Raw genomic sequence first — 13,156 nt, forward strand, 5'->3', positions numbered from 1 at the left:
GAAGGCTCCCAGACTGGGCTCCTTCTACCTCTTTCAGCCTGTCCCTTTCTGCTCCATGAGCTTCAATTTCCTGCTCCAGAGTTAGCTGCTTCCAAACCGAAAAGGTCAGGTGTGAGTGCTATTTCTGGGCATTCACATTTAGTGGAAATGATTCAGGCAGGTTTAGGTTTATTGCCTGAGCCAGGTAAACATGAACTGTCACCAGATCAAGTATCACAGTCAGAAAATTCTCTCTTTCTCTCTCTCCTTCTCTTTCTCCTTCTCTCTCTCTCTCTCTCTCCACCCCTCCCCCTCCCTCCCTCACACACACACAAACACACACATACACACACATACATACTGAATTTATTACCCAAATAAGGTTTACTGAAAGTTTACATAAGAATCCCTAGCCTAAGGGTGATATGCATGTCAGTACCATTACCAGAAATTTGATGTTGAAATAGATTTGCAGTACAAGCTTGTCTATCTAGATTGATTGGAAACAGGCACACATGACAATGTAGAAAAATCTAGATAATCCACAGTTACCTGCGCTCCTCTCCCCTGTGCAAAAGAGGACCGGAGAGGTCGCGCAGTGTTCCAAATGCACTGATGTGAAATCTGTTCTAAGTCTCCAAGGACATGACATAACAAGGCTGTTTATATTGACCAACAGCATGCATGGAAGTTAACATCAGTCAATTAGCAAAATGTATATGTGGCAGCCATTGCTAACCCGTACTGTGTAAATAACTGTTTTAAGTGTAAAACATGGTAAAATCCCTTAACTGTGTTCAGCCTGGCTGAGCTTCTCTGTGACCTTCAGCGGCAGAATGTTCAGCTGTCACTCAAAGGCCACTGCCAACTGACGTGGACAATCTCGTGTTGCTAGATGCCAAGGTCACCTCAGAACTTAACCCCAAGTCCCATCTGTAATAACAATGACAAGGTACATTTACATAGCACTTGACCCTCTGCCAGGCCTTTTCAAATACCTTATTACCTCACTTAGTCTTCCCTGTAAGTCTGGGGAGCTTATGAGAGGCAGGAAGGCATGGGGGAACTTGGAGGCAGACAGATTCCTTCAACAATTGACTCTGCCACTCAGGGGCTGGTATGAACGCAGCAAGTTCATTTCCCTCTAATAGATACACTGTACTCAAAGAACAGCTACTGTTGCAATCCCATTTTACAGATGGTAAAACCGAGGTTTGGAGAAGGTAAGTAATTTGCAAATGTAAGTGGAAACGTTGGGATTTGAAGCCAAATCTATTTATGTTATTCCCAGTCTCATGCTCTACCTCGCACTTCTTCTGTGTGGGTTCCTGGAACCACTGCAGCTCAGGACAGGGATGCTCCAGGAGTTTTCAGTGGAGCCCAGGAAGGAAGGTGCTAATATCTGGAGTTGGCACCCAGCTCTCCACTGTCCTATTTCCATGACCCAATTCCTATCTGCTGATGTGCTAAAGTTACTGGCAATGGTGAAAGATACATTGAGCTGAAGCCTTTTGCTCAGACCTAGTCTCCTCTTGCTTTCTCCCAAATTCAGTCTGCCAAGGTCATCTGTCCCAGGTGCTGTTCCTTAAACACACAGGATGCTCCTCCTTAGGTCCTTTGCCCTGATTGCTCCCTTTGCCTGAAGCTCTCTTCCTCTAGATATCCATATGGCTAACACCTTCCCTCCTCTGGCACATCACTGGAGAGTTAACTTCTCAATGACATCTACTATTAAAAACGTATTCAATGACACCCATTAAAGGCACAGTAAGGAAGACTTTATTTCAAGGGGGGTAGGATATTGCAATAGGTATAGGGACCAGTGCAATGGGGTCTTGCAGTGGGGGAGAGAGATTGGGCTCAATTCCAAATATAACAAGGGAGGACTTCCCTGGTGGCACAGTGGTTAAGAATCTGCCTGCCAATGCAGGGGACACGGGTTCAAGCCCTGGTCCAGGAAGATCCCACATGCTGCGGATAAACTAAGCCTGTGCACTGCAACTACTGAGCCTGCGCTCTAGAGCCCATGAGCCACAACTGCTGAAGCCAGCATGCCACAATTACTGAAGTCCGCATGCCTAGAGCCTGTGCTCTGCAACAACAGAAGCCACCGCAATGAGAAGCCCACGCACCACAACAAAGAGTAGTCCCCGTCCGCTGCAACTAGAGAAAGCCCGCGTGTAGCAATGAAGACCCAATGCAGGCAAAAAAAAATTTTTTTAAATATATATATATACATATAAAGGGAAAGCAGGAATTTATAGCCAAGAAACAGGTGTGGAGGTCAATGACTGGAAAATTACTGAGAGGAAACATCAGGGATAAGAGAGTATTCTAGCTAAACTGATCTACCAGGATTCTTGCTGAAGGCAGGCCAGAGCGGTCAGACATCTCGTGGGGGATGGTGAAGGATGAGGAACCCGATGAGATATCAAGGATGGGGGTTTCTAGTTAAACTGACTTAGCAGGATTCTTACTAAAATCAGACAATGCAGAGATGAACATGGAAGTCCAAAAGTCGAAGCCTGGTTGGAAAAGAGCTCAGGAGAGCTGGACTTGAGTCTGGTCAAGGAGAGAAACTTTGTCACTACGCTCACCCTCCTACTTAAAATCACAGCTGCACCTCCCCCATCCTGACTGGGTATTCCAGATTCCCCTCCCCTGCTGTTTTCCCCATATCCCTTAGTACCTTCTATATACTATGTAACATCTATTTATCATGCTCAGAGTGTACTGCCTGTCTCCTATCAATAGAGGTAAGTTCCATGAGGGTAGACATTTTTGTCACTGAGTGTCTTAAGTGCCTTAGACAGAGCCTGGCATATAGTAGATGCCCAAAAAATACCGTTAAATGAGTGAATAAATGGAGGGGTGGGTGGATGGACAGATGGATGTATAGATGGACAGATGGATGTATGAATGGCCTGATGGATGGATGGATGAATGGATATGCAAAAAGACAGGCAGAATTGTTCTACTTTCTTCCCCAAGGTCATACCAAGGTGGGACCTCCCTTGCAGGTTTCTCCCTAGAGGTCACATGGAATGGATACCAGATTCTCAAGCCCCTCATGAAGCTGGTCCCACAGATAGTCAGTTTCTTGCCCCAGAACTCAAAGCCCTCTGGGTCTACACACATGCCATGGCACATACACACACACACACACACACACACATACACACACACACACACACACACACACACAGTGAATCCTCAAGCTTTCAGTCGAACACGAGTCCATTAGCAAGCAGTCTAAACAAACTCACTGGTGCAGAAACACTATTTCATTTGGCCTAAGTCTGCAGAACATGGACACAAATGAAAAAAACAACTCAGGCAGTATGGCCGGGAGACCTAAGAGACTCAATTGAACCTCATTACTGCACAATGTGGGTGGCTTGTTTCTGGCGAGGCTGCCACCATGCCAAATTCACCATGACAAGCTGTTGGCTGCGCTGTGCTGTGGTTCTTAGAAACAGCTGGAGGAGTGGAATGGACATGTCTAAATCAAAGATTCTGTCTCCCTACAAGCTGCAGAAGCCACACATCACAGGACTTGGGGTTCTAAATTTGGTCCCTATTCCTCCACTGACCAACAAGGGGAGTGAAGACAGAACAAATGGCAAAGGAAGAAGAGCTTCAGACCAGGGGCATGCTGCTTTATATGAAAGCGTCAGAAACAGTGTTTCTACCCCAGTGGGGATGGCTTTAGCTGGACTTAGAGAATAAGGAGATGCAAGCACATTGAATGAGGCTAGAGGGATGTGGTGGCCTATCGTGCAAACTGAGTATCTAACAATCAGCAGCTGGAAAAATAAATGACAGTGCATGTTGTCAAGGGATTACCATGTAATCATTAAAACTAGTATCGTGGAACTACATGAATTGGCATGGAGAGAGGTTTATGATGGGTTCAGTGGGAAAAGCAGATTATAAAATGATCCAGGGGGACCTTCAAGATGGCAGAGGAATAAGACGTGGAGATCACCTTTCTCCCCACAAATACATCAAAAATACATCTACATATGGAACAACTCCTACAGAACACCTATTGAATGCTGGCAGAAGACCTCAGACTTCCCAAAAGGCAAGAAACTCCCCACATACCTGGGTAGGGCAAAAGAAAACAGGAAAAACAGAGACAAAAGAATAGGGACAGGACCTGCACCTCTGGAAGGGAGCTGTGAAGGAGGAAAAGTTTCCACACACTAGGAAGCCCCTTCACTGGTGGAGATGGGGGGTGGGCAGGGGGGAAGCTTCAGAGCCATGGAGGAGAGGGCAGCAACAAGGGTGCAAGGGCAAAGTGGAGAGATTGCTGCACAGAGGATCAGTGCCCACCAGCACTCACCAGCTGGAGAGGCTTGTCTGCTCACCTGCAGGGGCAGGTGGGGACTGAGAGCTGAGGCTCAGGCTTCAGAGGTCAGACCCCAGGGAGAGGACTGGGGTTGGCTGCGTGAACACAGCCTGAAGGGAGCTAGTGCACCACAGCTAGACGGGAGGGAGTCCAGGAAAAAGTCTGGAACTGCCTAAGAGGCAAGGGACCATTGTTTCAGGGTGCGCGAGGAGAGGGGATTCAGAGCACCGCCTAAACGAACTCCAGAGATGGGCGCGAGCCGCGGTTACCAGTGTGGACACCAGAGATGGGCATGAGATGCCAATACTGCTGCTGCAGCCACCAAGAAGCCTGTGTGCAAGCACAGGTCACTATCCACACCTCCCTTCCCAGGAGCCTGTGCAGCCGCCACGGCCAGGGTCCCATGATCCAGGGGACAACTTCCCCGGGAGAACACAAGGCGTGCCTCAGGATGGTACAATGTCATGCCGGCATCTGCTGCCGCAGGCTTCCCCCGCATTCTGTACCCCTCCCTCCCCCTGTCCTGAGTGAGCGAGACCCCCCCAGTCAGCTGCTATTTTAACCCCCTCCTGTCGGGGGGGAACAGATGCCCTCAGGTGACCTACACGCAGAGGTGGGGCCAAATCCAAAGCTGAACCCCAGGAGCTGTGCGAACAAAGAAGAGAAAGGGAAATCTCTCCCCGCAGCCTCAGGAGCAGTGGATTAAATCCCCACAATGAACTTTATGTACCATGCATCTGTGGAATACCTGAATCAACAATGAATCATCCAAAACTGAGGTGGTGGACTTTGGGAACTACTGTAGACTTGGGGTTTCTCTCTGCATCTAGTTTGTTTCTAGCTTTATGTTTATTTTATTTTAGTATTTAGAGCTTATTATCATTGGTAGATTTGTTTATAGATTTGGTTGCTCTCTTTTTTTATATATATATATTTTTCCTTTTTCTCCTTTTGTGAGTGTGTATGTGTATGCTTCTCTGTGTGATTTTGTCTGTATAGCTTTGCTTTTACCATTTGTCCTAGGGTTCTGTCTGTCTGTTTTTTTGCTTTTTTTTTTTCTGTGTGTAGTTTTTAGCACTTGTTATCATTGGTGGATTTGTTTTTTTGTTTGGTTGCTCTCTTCTTTCTTTGTTTTTATGACTTTTAAATTTTTTTATTTTTAATAATATTATTTTAATTTTAATAACTTTTTTATTTTATTCTTTCTTTGTTTCTTTTTTTCCCTCCCTTTTCTTCTGAGCCAAGTGGCTGACAGGGTCTTGGTGCTCCGACTGGGTGTCAGGCCTGAGCCTCTGAGGTAGGAGAGCCAAGTTCAGGACAGTGGTCCACGAGAGACCTCCTAGCCCCATGTAATATTAAATGGCGAAAGCTCTCCCAGAGATCTCCATCATGATGCTAAGATCCGGCTCCACTCAACAACCAGCAAGCTACAGTGCTGGACACCCTATGCCAAACAACTAGCAAGAGAGGAACACAACCCCACCCATTAGCAGAGAGGCTGCCTAAAGTCACACTAAGTTCACAGACACTCCAAAACACACCACTGGACATGGTCATGCCCACCAGAAAGACAAGATTCAGCCTCATCCACCAGAACACAGGCACCAGTCTCCCCCCACCTGGACCTACACAACGCAGTGAACCAAACTTACCCACTGGGGGCAGACACCAAAAACAATAGGAACTACAAACCTGCAGCCTGTGAAAAGGGGACCCCAAACACAGTAAGTTAAGCAAAATGAGAAGACACAAAAACACACAGCAGATGAAGGAGCAAGGTAAAAACCCACCAGACCAAACAAATGAAGAGGAAATAGGCAGCCTACCTGAAAAAGAATTCAGAGTAATGATAGTAAAGATGATCCAAGATCTTGGAAATAGAATGGAGAAAATACAAGAAACATTTAACAAGGACCTAGAAGAACTAAAGAGCAAACAAACAATAATGAAAAACACAATAAATGAAATTAAAAATTCTCTAGAAGGAATCAATAGCAGAATAACTGAGGCAAAAAAACGGGTAAGTGACATGGAAGATAAAATAGTGGATGTAACTAGTGCAGAGCAGAATAAAGAAAAAACAATGAAAAGAACAGAGGAATAAATCCAAGGAGAAACACACCAAGATACATATTTATCAAAGTATCAGAAATTAAATACAAAGAAAAAAATATTAAAAGCAGCAAGGGAAAAGCAAGAAATAACAGACAAGGGAATCCCCATAAGGTTAACAGCTGATCTTTCAGCAGAAACTCTGCAAGCCAGAAGGGACTGGCAGGACATATTTAAAGTGATGAAGGAGAAAAACCTGCAACCAAGATTACTCTACCCAGCAAGGATCTCATTCAGATTTGATGGAGAAATTAAAACCTTTACAGACAAGCAAAAGCTGAGAGAGTTCAGCACCACCAAACCAGCTTTACAACAAATGCTAAAGGAACTTCTCTAGGCAAGAAACACAAGAGAAGGAAAAGACCTACGATAACAAACCCAAAACAATTAAGAAAAGGGTAAAAGGAACATACATATCAATGTAAATGGATTACATGCTCCAACCAAAAAACACAGAGTGGCTGAATGGATACAAAAACAAAACCCACATATATGCTGTCTACAAGAGACCCACTTCAGACCTAGGGACACATACAGACTGAAAGTGGGGGGATGGAAAAAGATATTTCATGCAAATGGAAATCAAAAGAAACCTGGAGTAGTAATTCTCATATCAGACAAAATAGACTTAAAATAAAGAATATTACAAGAGACAAAGAAGGACTCTACATAATGATCAAGGGCTCAATACAAGAAGAAGATATAACAATTGTAATTATATATGCACCCAACATAGGAGCACCACAATACATACGGGAAATGCTAACAGCCATAAAAGGGAAAATCGACAGTAACACAATAAGCGTATGGAACTTTAACACCTCACTTTCACCAATGGACAGATCATCCAAAGTGAAAATGAATAAGAAAACACAAGCTTTAAATGATACATTAAACAGATGGACTTAATTGATATTTATAGGACATTCCATCCAAAAACAACAGAATACACATTTTTCTCAAGTGCTCATGGAACATTCTCCAGGATAGATCATATCTTGGGTCACAAATCAAGCCTTGGTAAATTTAAGAAAATTGAAATTGTATCAAGTATCTTTTCCGACCACAACACTATGAGACTAGATATCAATTACAGGAAAAGATCTGTAAAAAATACAAACACATGGAGGCTAAACAATACACTACTTAATAATGAAGTGATCACTGAAGAAATCAAAGAGGAAATAAAAAAATACCTAGAAACAAATGACAATGGAGACACAACGACCCAAAACCTATGGGATGCAGCAAAAGCAGTTCTAAGAGGGAAGTTTATAGCAATACAATCCTACCTTAAGAAACAGGAAACATCTCGAATAAACAACCTAACCTTGCACCTAAAGCAATTAGAGAAAGAAGAACAAAAAAACCCCAAAGCTAGCAGAAGGAAAGAAATCATAAAAATCAGATCAGAAATAAATGAAAAAGAAATGAAGGAAACAGTAGCAAAGATCAATAAAACTAAAAGCTGGTTCTTTCTGAAGATAAACAAAACTGATAGACCATTAGCCAAACTCATCAAGAAAAAAAGGGAGAAGACTCAAATCAATAGAATTAGAAATGAAAAAGGAGAACTAACAACTGGCACTGCAGAAACACAAAGGGTCATGAGAGATTACTACAAGCAACTATACGCCAATAAAATGGACAACTTGGAAGAAATGGACAAATTCATAGAAAAGCACAAACTTCCAAAACGGAACCAGGAAGAAATAGAAAATACAAACAGACCAATTACAAGCACTGAAATTGAAACTGTGATTAAAAACCTTCTGACAAACAAAAGTCCAGGACCAGATGGCTTCACAGGTGAATTCTATCAAACATTTAGAGAAAAGCTAACACTTATCCTTCTCAAATTTTTCCAAAATATAGCAGAGGGAGAAGCACTCCCAAACTCATTCCACAAAGCCACCACCACCCTGATACCAGAACCAGACAAAGATGTCACAAAAAAAGAAAACTATAGGTCAGTATCACTGATGAACATAGACGTAAAAATCCCCAACAAAATACTAGCAAACAGAATCCAACAGCACATTAAAAGGATCATACACCATAAAAAAATGTACAAACAATAAATGCTGGAGAGGGTGTGGAAAAAAGGGAATCCTCTTGCACTGTTGGTGGGAATGTAAATCGATACAGCCACTATGGAGAAGAGTATGGAGGTTCCTTAAAGAATTAAAAACAGAACTACCATATGACCTAGCAATCCCACCACTGCTCATATACCCTGAGAAAACCATAATTCAAAAAGAGTCATGTATCACAAGGTTCATTGCAGCACTATTTACAATAGCCAGGACACGGAAGCAACCTAAGGGTCCATTGACAGATGCGTGGATAAAGAAGGTGTGGCACATATATACAATGGAATATTAGCCATAAAAAGAAACGGAATTGAGTAATTTGCAGTGCGGTGGATGGACCTAGAGACTGTCATACAGAGTGAAGTAAGTCAGAAGGAGAAAAACTAATACCATATGCTAACACATATATATGGAATCTAAAAAAAAAAAAAAAAATGGTTCTGAAGAACCTAGGATCAGGACAGGAATAAAGACGCAGATGTAGAGAATGGACTTGAGGACACAGGGAGGGAAAAGGTAAGCTGGGACGAAGTGAGAGAGTGGCATGGACATATATACGCTACCAAATGTAAAATAGACAGCTAGTGGGAAGCAGCCACATGGCACAGGGAGATCAGCTCGGTGCTTTGTGTCCACCTGGAGGGTTGGGACAGGGAGGATGGGAGGAAGACACAAGAGGGAGGAGAAATGGGAATATATGTATGTATATAGCTGATTCACTTTGTTATAAACAGAAACTAACACACCGTTGTAAAGCAATTATACTCCAATAAAGATGTTTTAAAAATAAATAAATAAAATAAAATGATCCATACTATGTGATCCTATATTTGTTCAGAAAACATGTGTATATAAACAACAGACCCCCAAAGATTAACCGTAGTTACCTTCAGTTGATGGGGTTATAGGCAATTCACACATCTATTTCACTGTATTTTCTAAATATCCTACCACATGTATAATTTTGTCAAAAAGAGTCCAACATTCAGATATTAGGTTAATACGTGGAATGAAACCTGCCCATGCACGGAACACACGTGGACCAGTGTGCTCACACATGCAAACCCTCCACTCACTGCAGCACAGCCTGAGCCACACTGAGCCTGGAGAGCCACGTGTTCTGACCTCTGGAGCTGAGTTAGTACCTCTCAGTAAAGGTCTTGCCCTTCCCAGCTTCCTTCCTCCCACCCCAAACTGCTGAAATCCCCATATGCCTTGGACCTGAGGCCACCCACGTTGGGACAGAAACCCCCCTGTCCAGCTCAGCTTCTTCTCCACCATGCCAAACTTCAGTTATCCCAAAGGCATACTTTTGTGCCTCCTCTCCTTTGTATGTGCTGGTTCCCTTGCCAGGGATGCTCCTTCCTTCCAAAGTCTACCTAGAAAACTCCTCTTCTTGCAACAAAACTCAGGTCAAATGATGCCTCCTCTATGAAGCCTTCCCAGATTCTCTCAGAGAAACACTTCCTAAGACCTTTGTAAATATTTATTTCTAGCCAAAGTGGACCTCAGACAGGCTGAAGCCTGAGCTTGCTGAGGAATGCTCCTAGGAAATGGTTTCCCTGCATCTCACAGTAAATATATTGGAGGTTTTTTGTCAGAAGTTATTTGCATCTGATGAGTGAGCAGACACATAGCCAGAAACCTAGCTGTGGGGACAGGGGGTGAATAAGAGAGTCCAAAAGTCCCCATAAGAATAGTAGAAGAAACTTCTCACATCTGGCCAAATCCTTGCTTTGGGGCAGGTGATTTATCTTCAGCTATAAGTCCACAGGGGCATCAGGAAGACCTGGGTAGCTGTCTGTCCCTCCACCCAGGAGCACTCTGCGTTATTTCTGAAACCATGGCCTTTGGCATTAAAGAAACTGTACATCCTCAAATGCTGTCTTTGGCAAATTTTTGTCAATCACGACACAATTCCACGATGGCAACCACGGACGCCGACAGCGGCAGGCTGTGGCTCTATCTGCCCTTCCATCAGACCAGGACCTCTCGCAAGACCAGAGATGCAGTTACACCTCCCGGTGTCGCTGTAGAAGGAGCGAAAGAAGGTGTGTGTTGCGGGGGAAGGGGAATGCCAGGACGTTCTTTATGACTTTGTCAGGGCTCAGCCTGCAGGTATAAGAGGAAGAAACTTAAGATTGCTGTCTCTCTGTCATCTCTCACCTAATGAAAGCTTTAACAGAGCCTTATCACGCCCCCCACCCCCACGGCATGCTGCTCCCTGTAAGTGCAGAGGGCACGGAGCCTTCCCCCATCTTTGTCACCTGCCCAATAGGTGCCGTTGGGGATGTCACCACGAGGCCAACTCTGCCTTCAGAACTCAATGCTTCAGACCAGTCCTTACTGGGTGAAGAAAGGGCAGCAAGCCAGGCCTCATCCCTTAATTACACAGAGCAGGCTGATAATCAAGGGGTAAATTGGATTGATGGCACTCTGTATTCTGATCAGGCACTAAATGCAACCAGTGAACGGTGAACTCTCTCTTCTGGCTGTGTTTTAACTCCACCAGTGGTAATCTGTAGCATTACGTATATAATCTAGGGGAAAAAAATAAACGCATCAGAGCCCGTCGACCAACAGCAACGACCACTAGAATGTTCAAACCCAGCACATTTAATTCGGAGTGTAAATGGCAAACGCCTTGTCAGTTGAAAAACAAAGAAGCAAATTGTCCGTGACCCAGCTCTGCACCTTTGAATTATGCCATTTGTTAAGTATACTCTGCATGCATAGAATTAATCCAATTTGGCTCCATGGAAAAGAAATCATTTCCCTTAATGGTGCAATATTAGAATTAACCAATTCGGTCCTTATTTCACAGTCTCTCATCGCAGTCAGGCTGGATGAAGTCTCCCAGGAGCTCTCAGAAAGTTTTTGCAAAAGCACCGGGGTGGGGTGGGGCATGGGGGAGAAAAGGTTAGCTAAAAGGAAACACCCACATGTCTCCTGCTACATTTAAATTAGCTCGTGATCACGTACATTTCTTTTCCCTTTTGTGGTGTGAGTCCAGGTCTAGCTTTGCCATTATGTCCAGACACCTGATATAGGTTGTTTGGAAAATCAAGGCAAAAAGGAGCATTTATCTATTAGTCAGACAGGAGATTTATATTTAGATGACATTCTTAGTGGAGCTAATAACTCCATTCAGCAATCAGGGGCACACGATGGAAACACAGCCTTGCTGGGCCCAACGTCACTCCAGGTCAGGTTTTCCATGCTCATCCCCCTAAGTGAATCGCCCTGCCTGGATGGAAGAGAAAATCTGCTAGTTCCAGCTCCGGTGAAGAGTGAGCTGGGTTAATAGAGAACTAAACACTGCTTCCCAGGTTTACTTCCCTTTACAAATTCTGAGTCTCCCTCGCGTGTGTTTGAGGAATGAAGAAGTAATGAGAAACTGCTTTTGCTAGGAGAGGATTTCAATTTCATCTGCTTTGCTTGACTTGGGCTTCTGGAAGCTCTGCCATGGCTGCTGTGATTAGGTATTAATCTAAACTTCCCAGCAGGCTGGGGAGAACTTGTGTGCTTCAAATTGCCTTCCAGTGGCTCTCCGTAGATTACACAATAAAATCGCAAGCTCTTTGGCAAGGCTTTTCACCAGCCTGTTTTAACAGCCTTATCCAGTATCTAACTTGGTACTTGCACAGCCAGGAGAAGGTGACCCCTGTAGCTCAGTCAGTTGGTGGGAAGGTATCAAGTCCTCAGTGTCAACAGAGCTGCCTTACTGTCTCCAGGAATTACACAGCATCCTCCATCCCTGGTTTGTGGAATTCAGAGCCTCTGCCACTTTGATTCCTGACCCCACTGGTCACCTAGCTGTGTATTCCCAGCGTTACCTCTCAGGTTAGAGACAAAATCAGTTGCCCATCTTGGCTCTCAAGTCCTGTCCTCTCCCACCTCTGGTTTTACTCATCCTCCCTCGGTAATCCTCCCCGTCCCTGGTTTCTCTTTTGGCTTTGTCTTGTGTTACTGGGCTTGTTTCCCCCTCTGATACATTAGTGGCCCCAGTGGATTCTGAACAGTATGACATCTTCTGTGAAGTTCTTCCATTCATTCAACAAACGTCTTCATGTGCCAGGCACAGTGCTAGGCAGTGGGGAGGCTCAGGGTGGAGGTCCAGATGTGAGATAACACACAGCCCCTGGGGAGACTGCAAGTTGCTCGGTACACCCGGGGTGCAGAAAGCAGGGAAAGCAGGACGATGCGGTTAAAAGTCGAGGGCCGGGAGTCACACTGCCCCTGTCTGAAGCCGATCCAGCTCCAATTAGAGCTGTTGAGAGGATCCAACGAGATGATCCCCATAACGCATTTGGCACTTTGCATATGCTCAGTAAATGTCAGTTCTCATCATTATCAAGTTCACGGATATTTTCACTATCATTTCAAGCACGGGGGCAGAACACACAGGAGGCACATACACATTAAGGAGTTAGGGCGACATCAGGGAGGCACTGAGAGTCCATTGAAGGCATCGAGCAGGGCTGGGATGGGGGATAACTGTGATGGAAATTCAAAACAATCACTATGGTGGCAGCATGAAGGACAGATTGGAAATGGGCCAGACTGAGAGAGAGGGACAAGTTCAGGAGGCTGGGGCAGTGATTTCAGCAAGAGACAA

At 44.4% G+C, this 13,156-nt stretch overlaps 1 protein-coding gene and 1 pseudogene across 1 annotated transcript in view; one reads left to right on the plus strand and one right to left on the minus strand.

Annotated features, from left to right (window-relative positions):
• The window catches only part of KAZN (kazrin, periplakin interacting protein), a 1,100,080-nt gene that overhangs the window by 959,166 nt on the left and 127,758 nt on the right, over positions 1-13,156 (minus strand). The window lies entirely within an intron of this gene.
• LOC112402799 (mevalonate kinase pseudogene) overlaps positions 10,463-13,156 on the plus strand; it is a 52,170-nt pseudogene continuing 49,476 nt past the window's right edge.

This window comes from Neophocaena asiaeorientalis, unplaced genomic scaffold (assembly GCF_003031525.2).
Source record: "Neophocaena asiaeorientalis asiaeorientalis breed wild unplaced genomic scaffold, Neophocaena_asiaeorientalis_V1.1 scaffold275, whole genome shotgun sequence".
Lineage (NCBI taxonomy): Eukaryota > Metazoa > Chordata > Mammalia > Artiodactyla > Phocoenidae > Neophocaena > Neophocaena asiaeorientalis.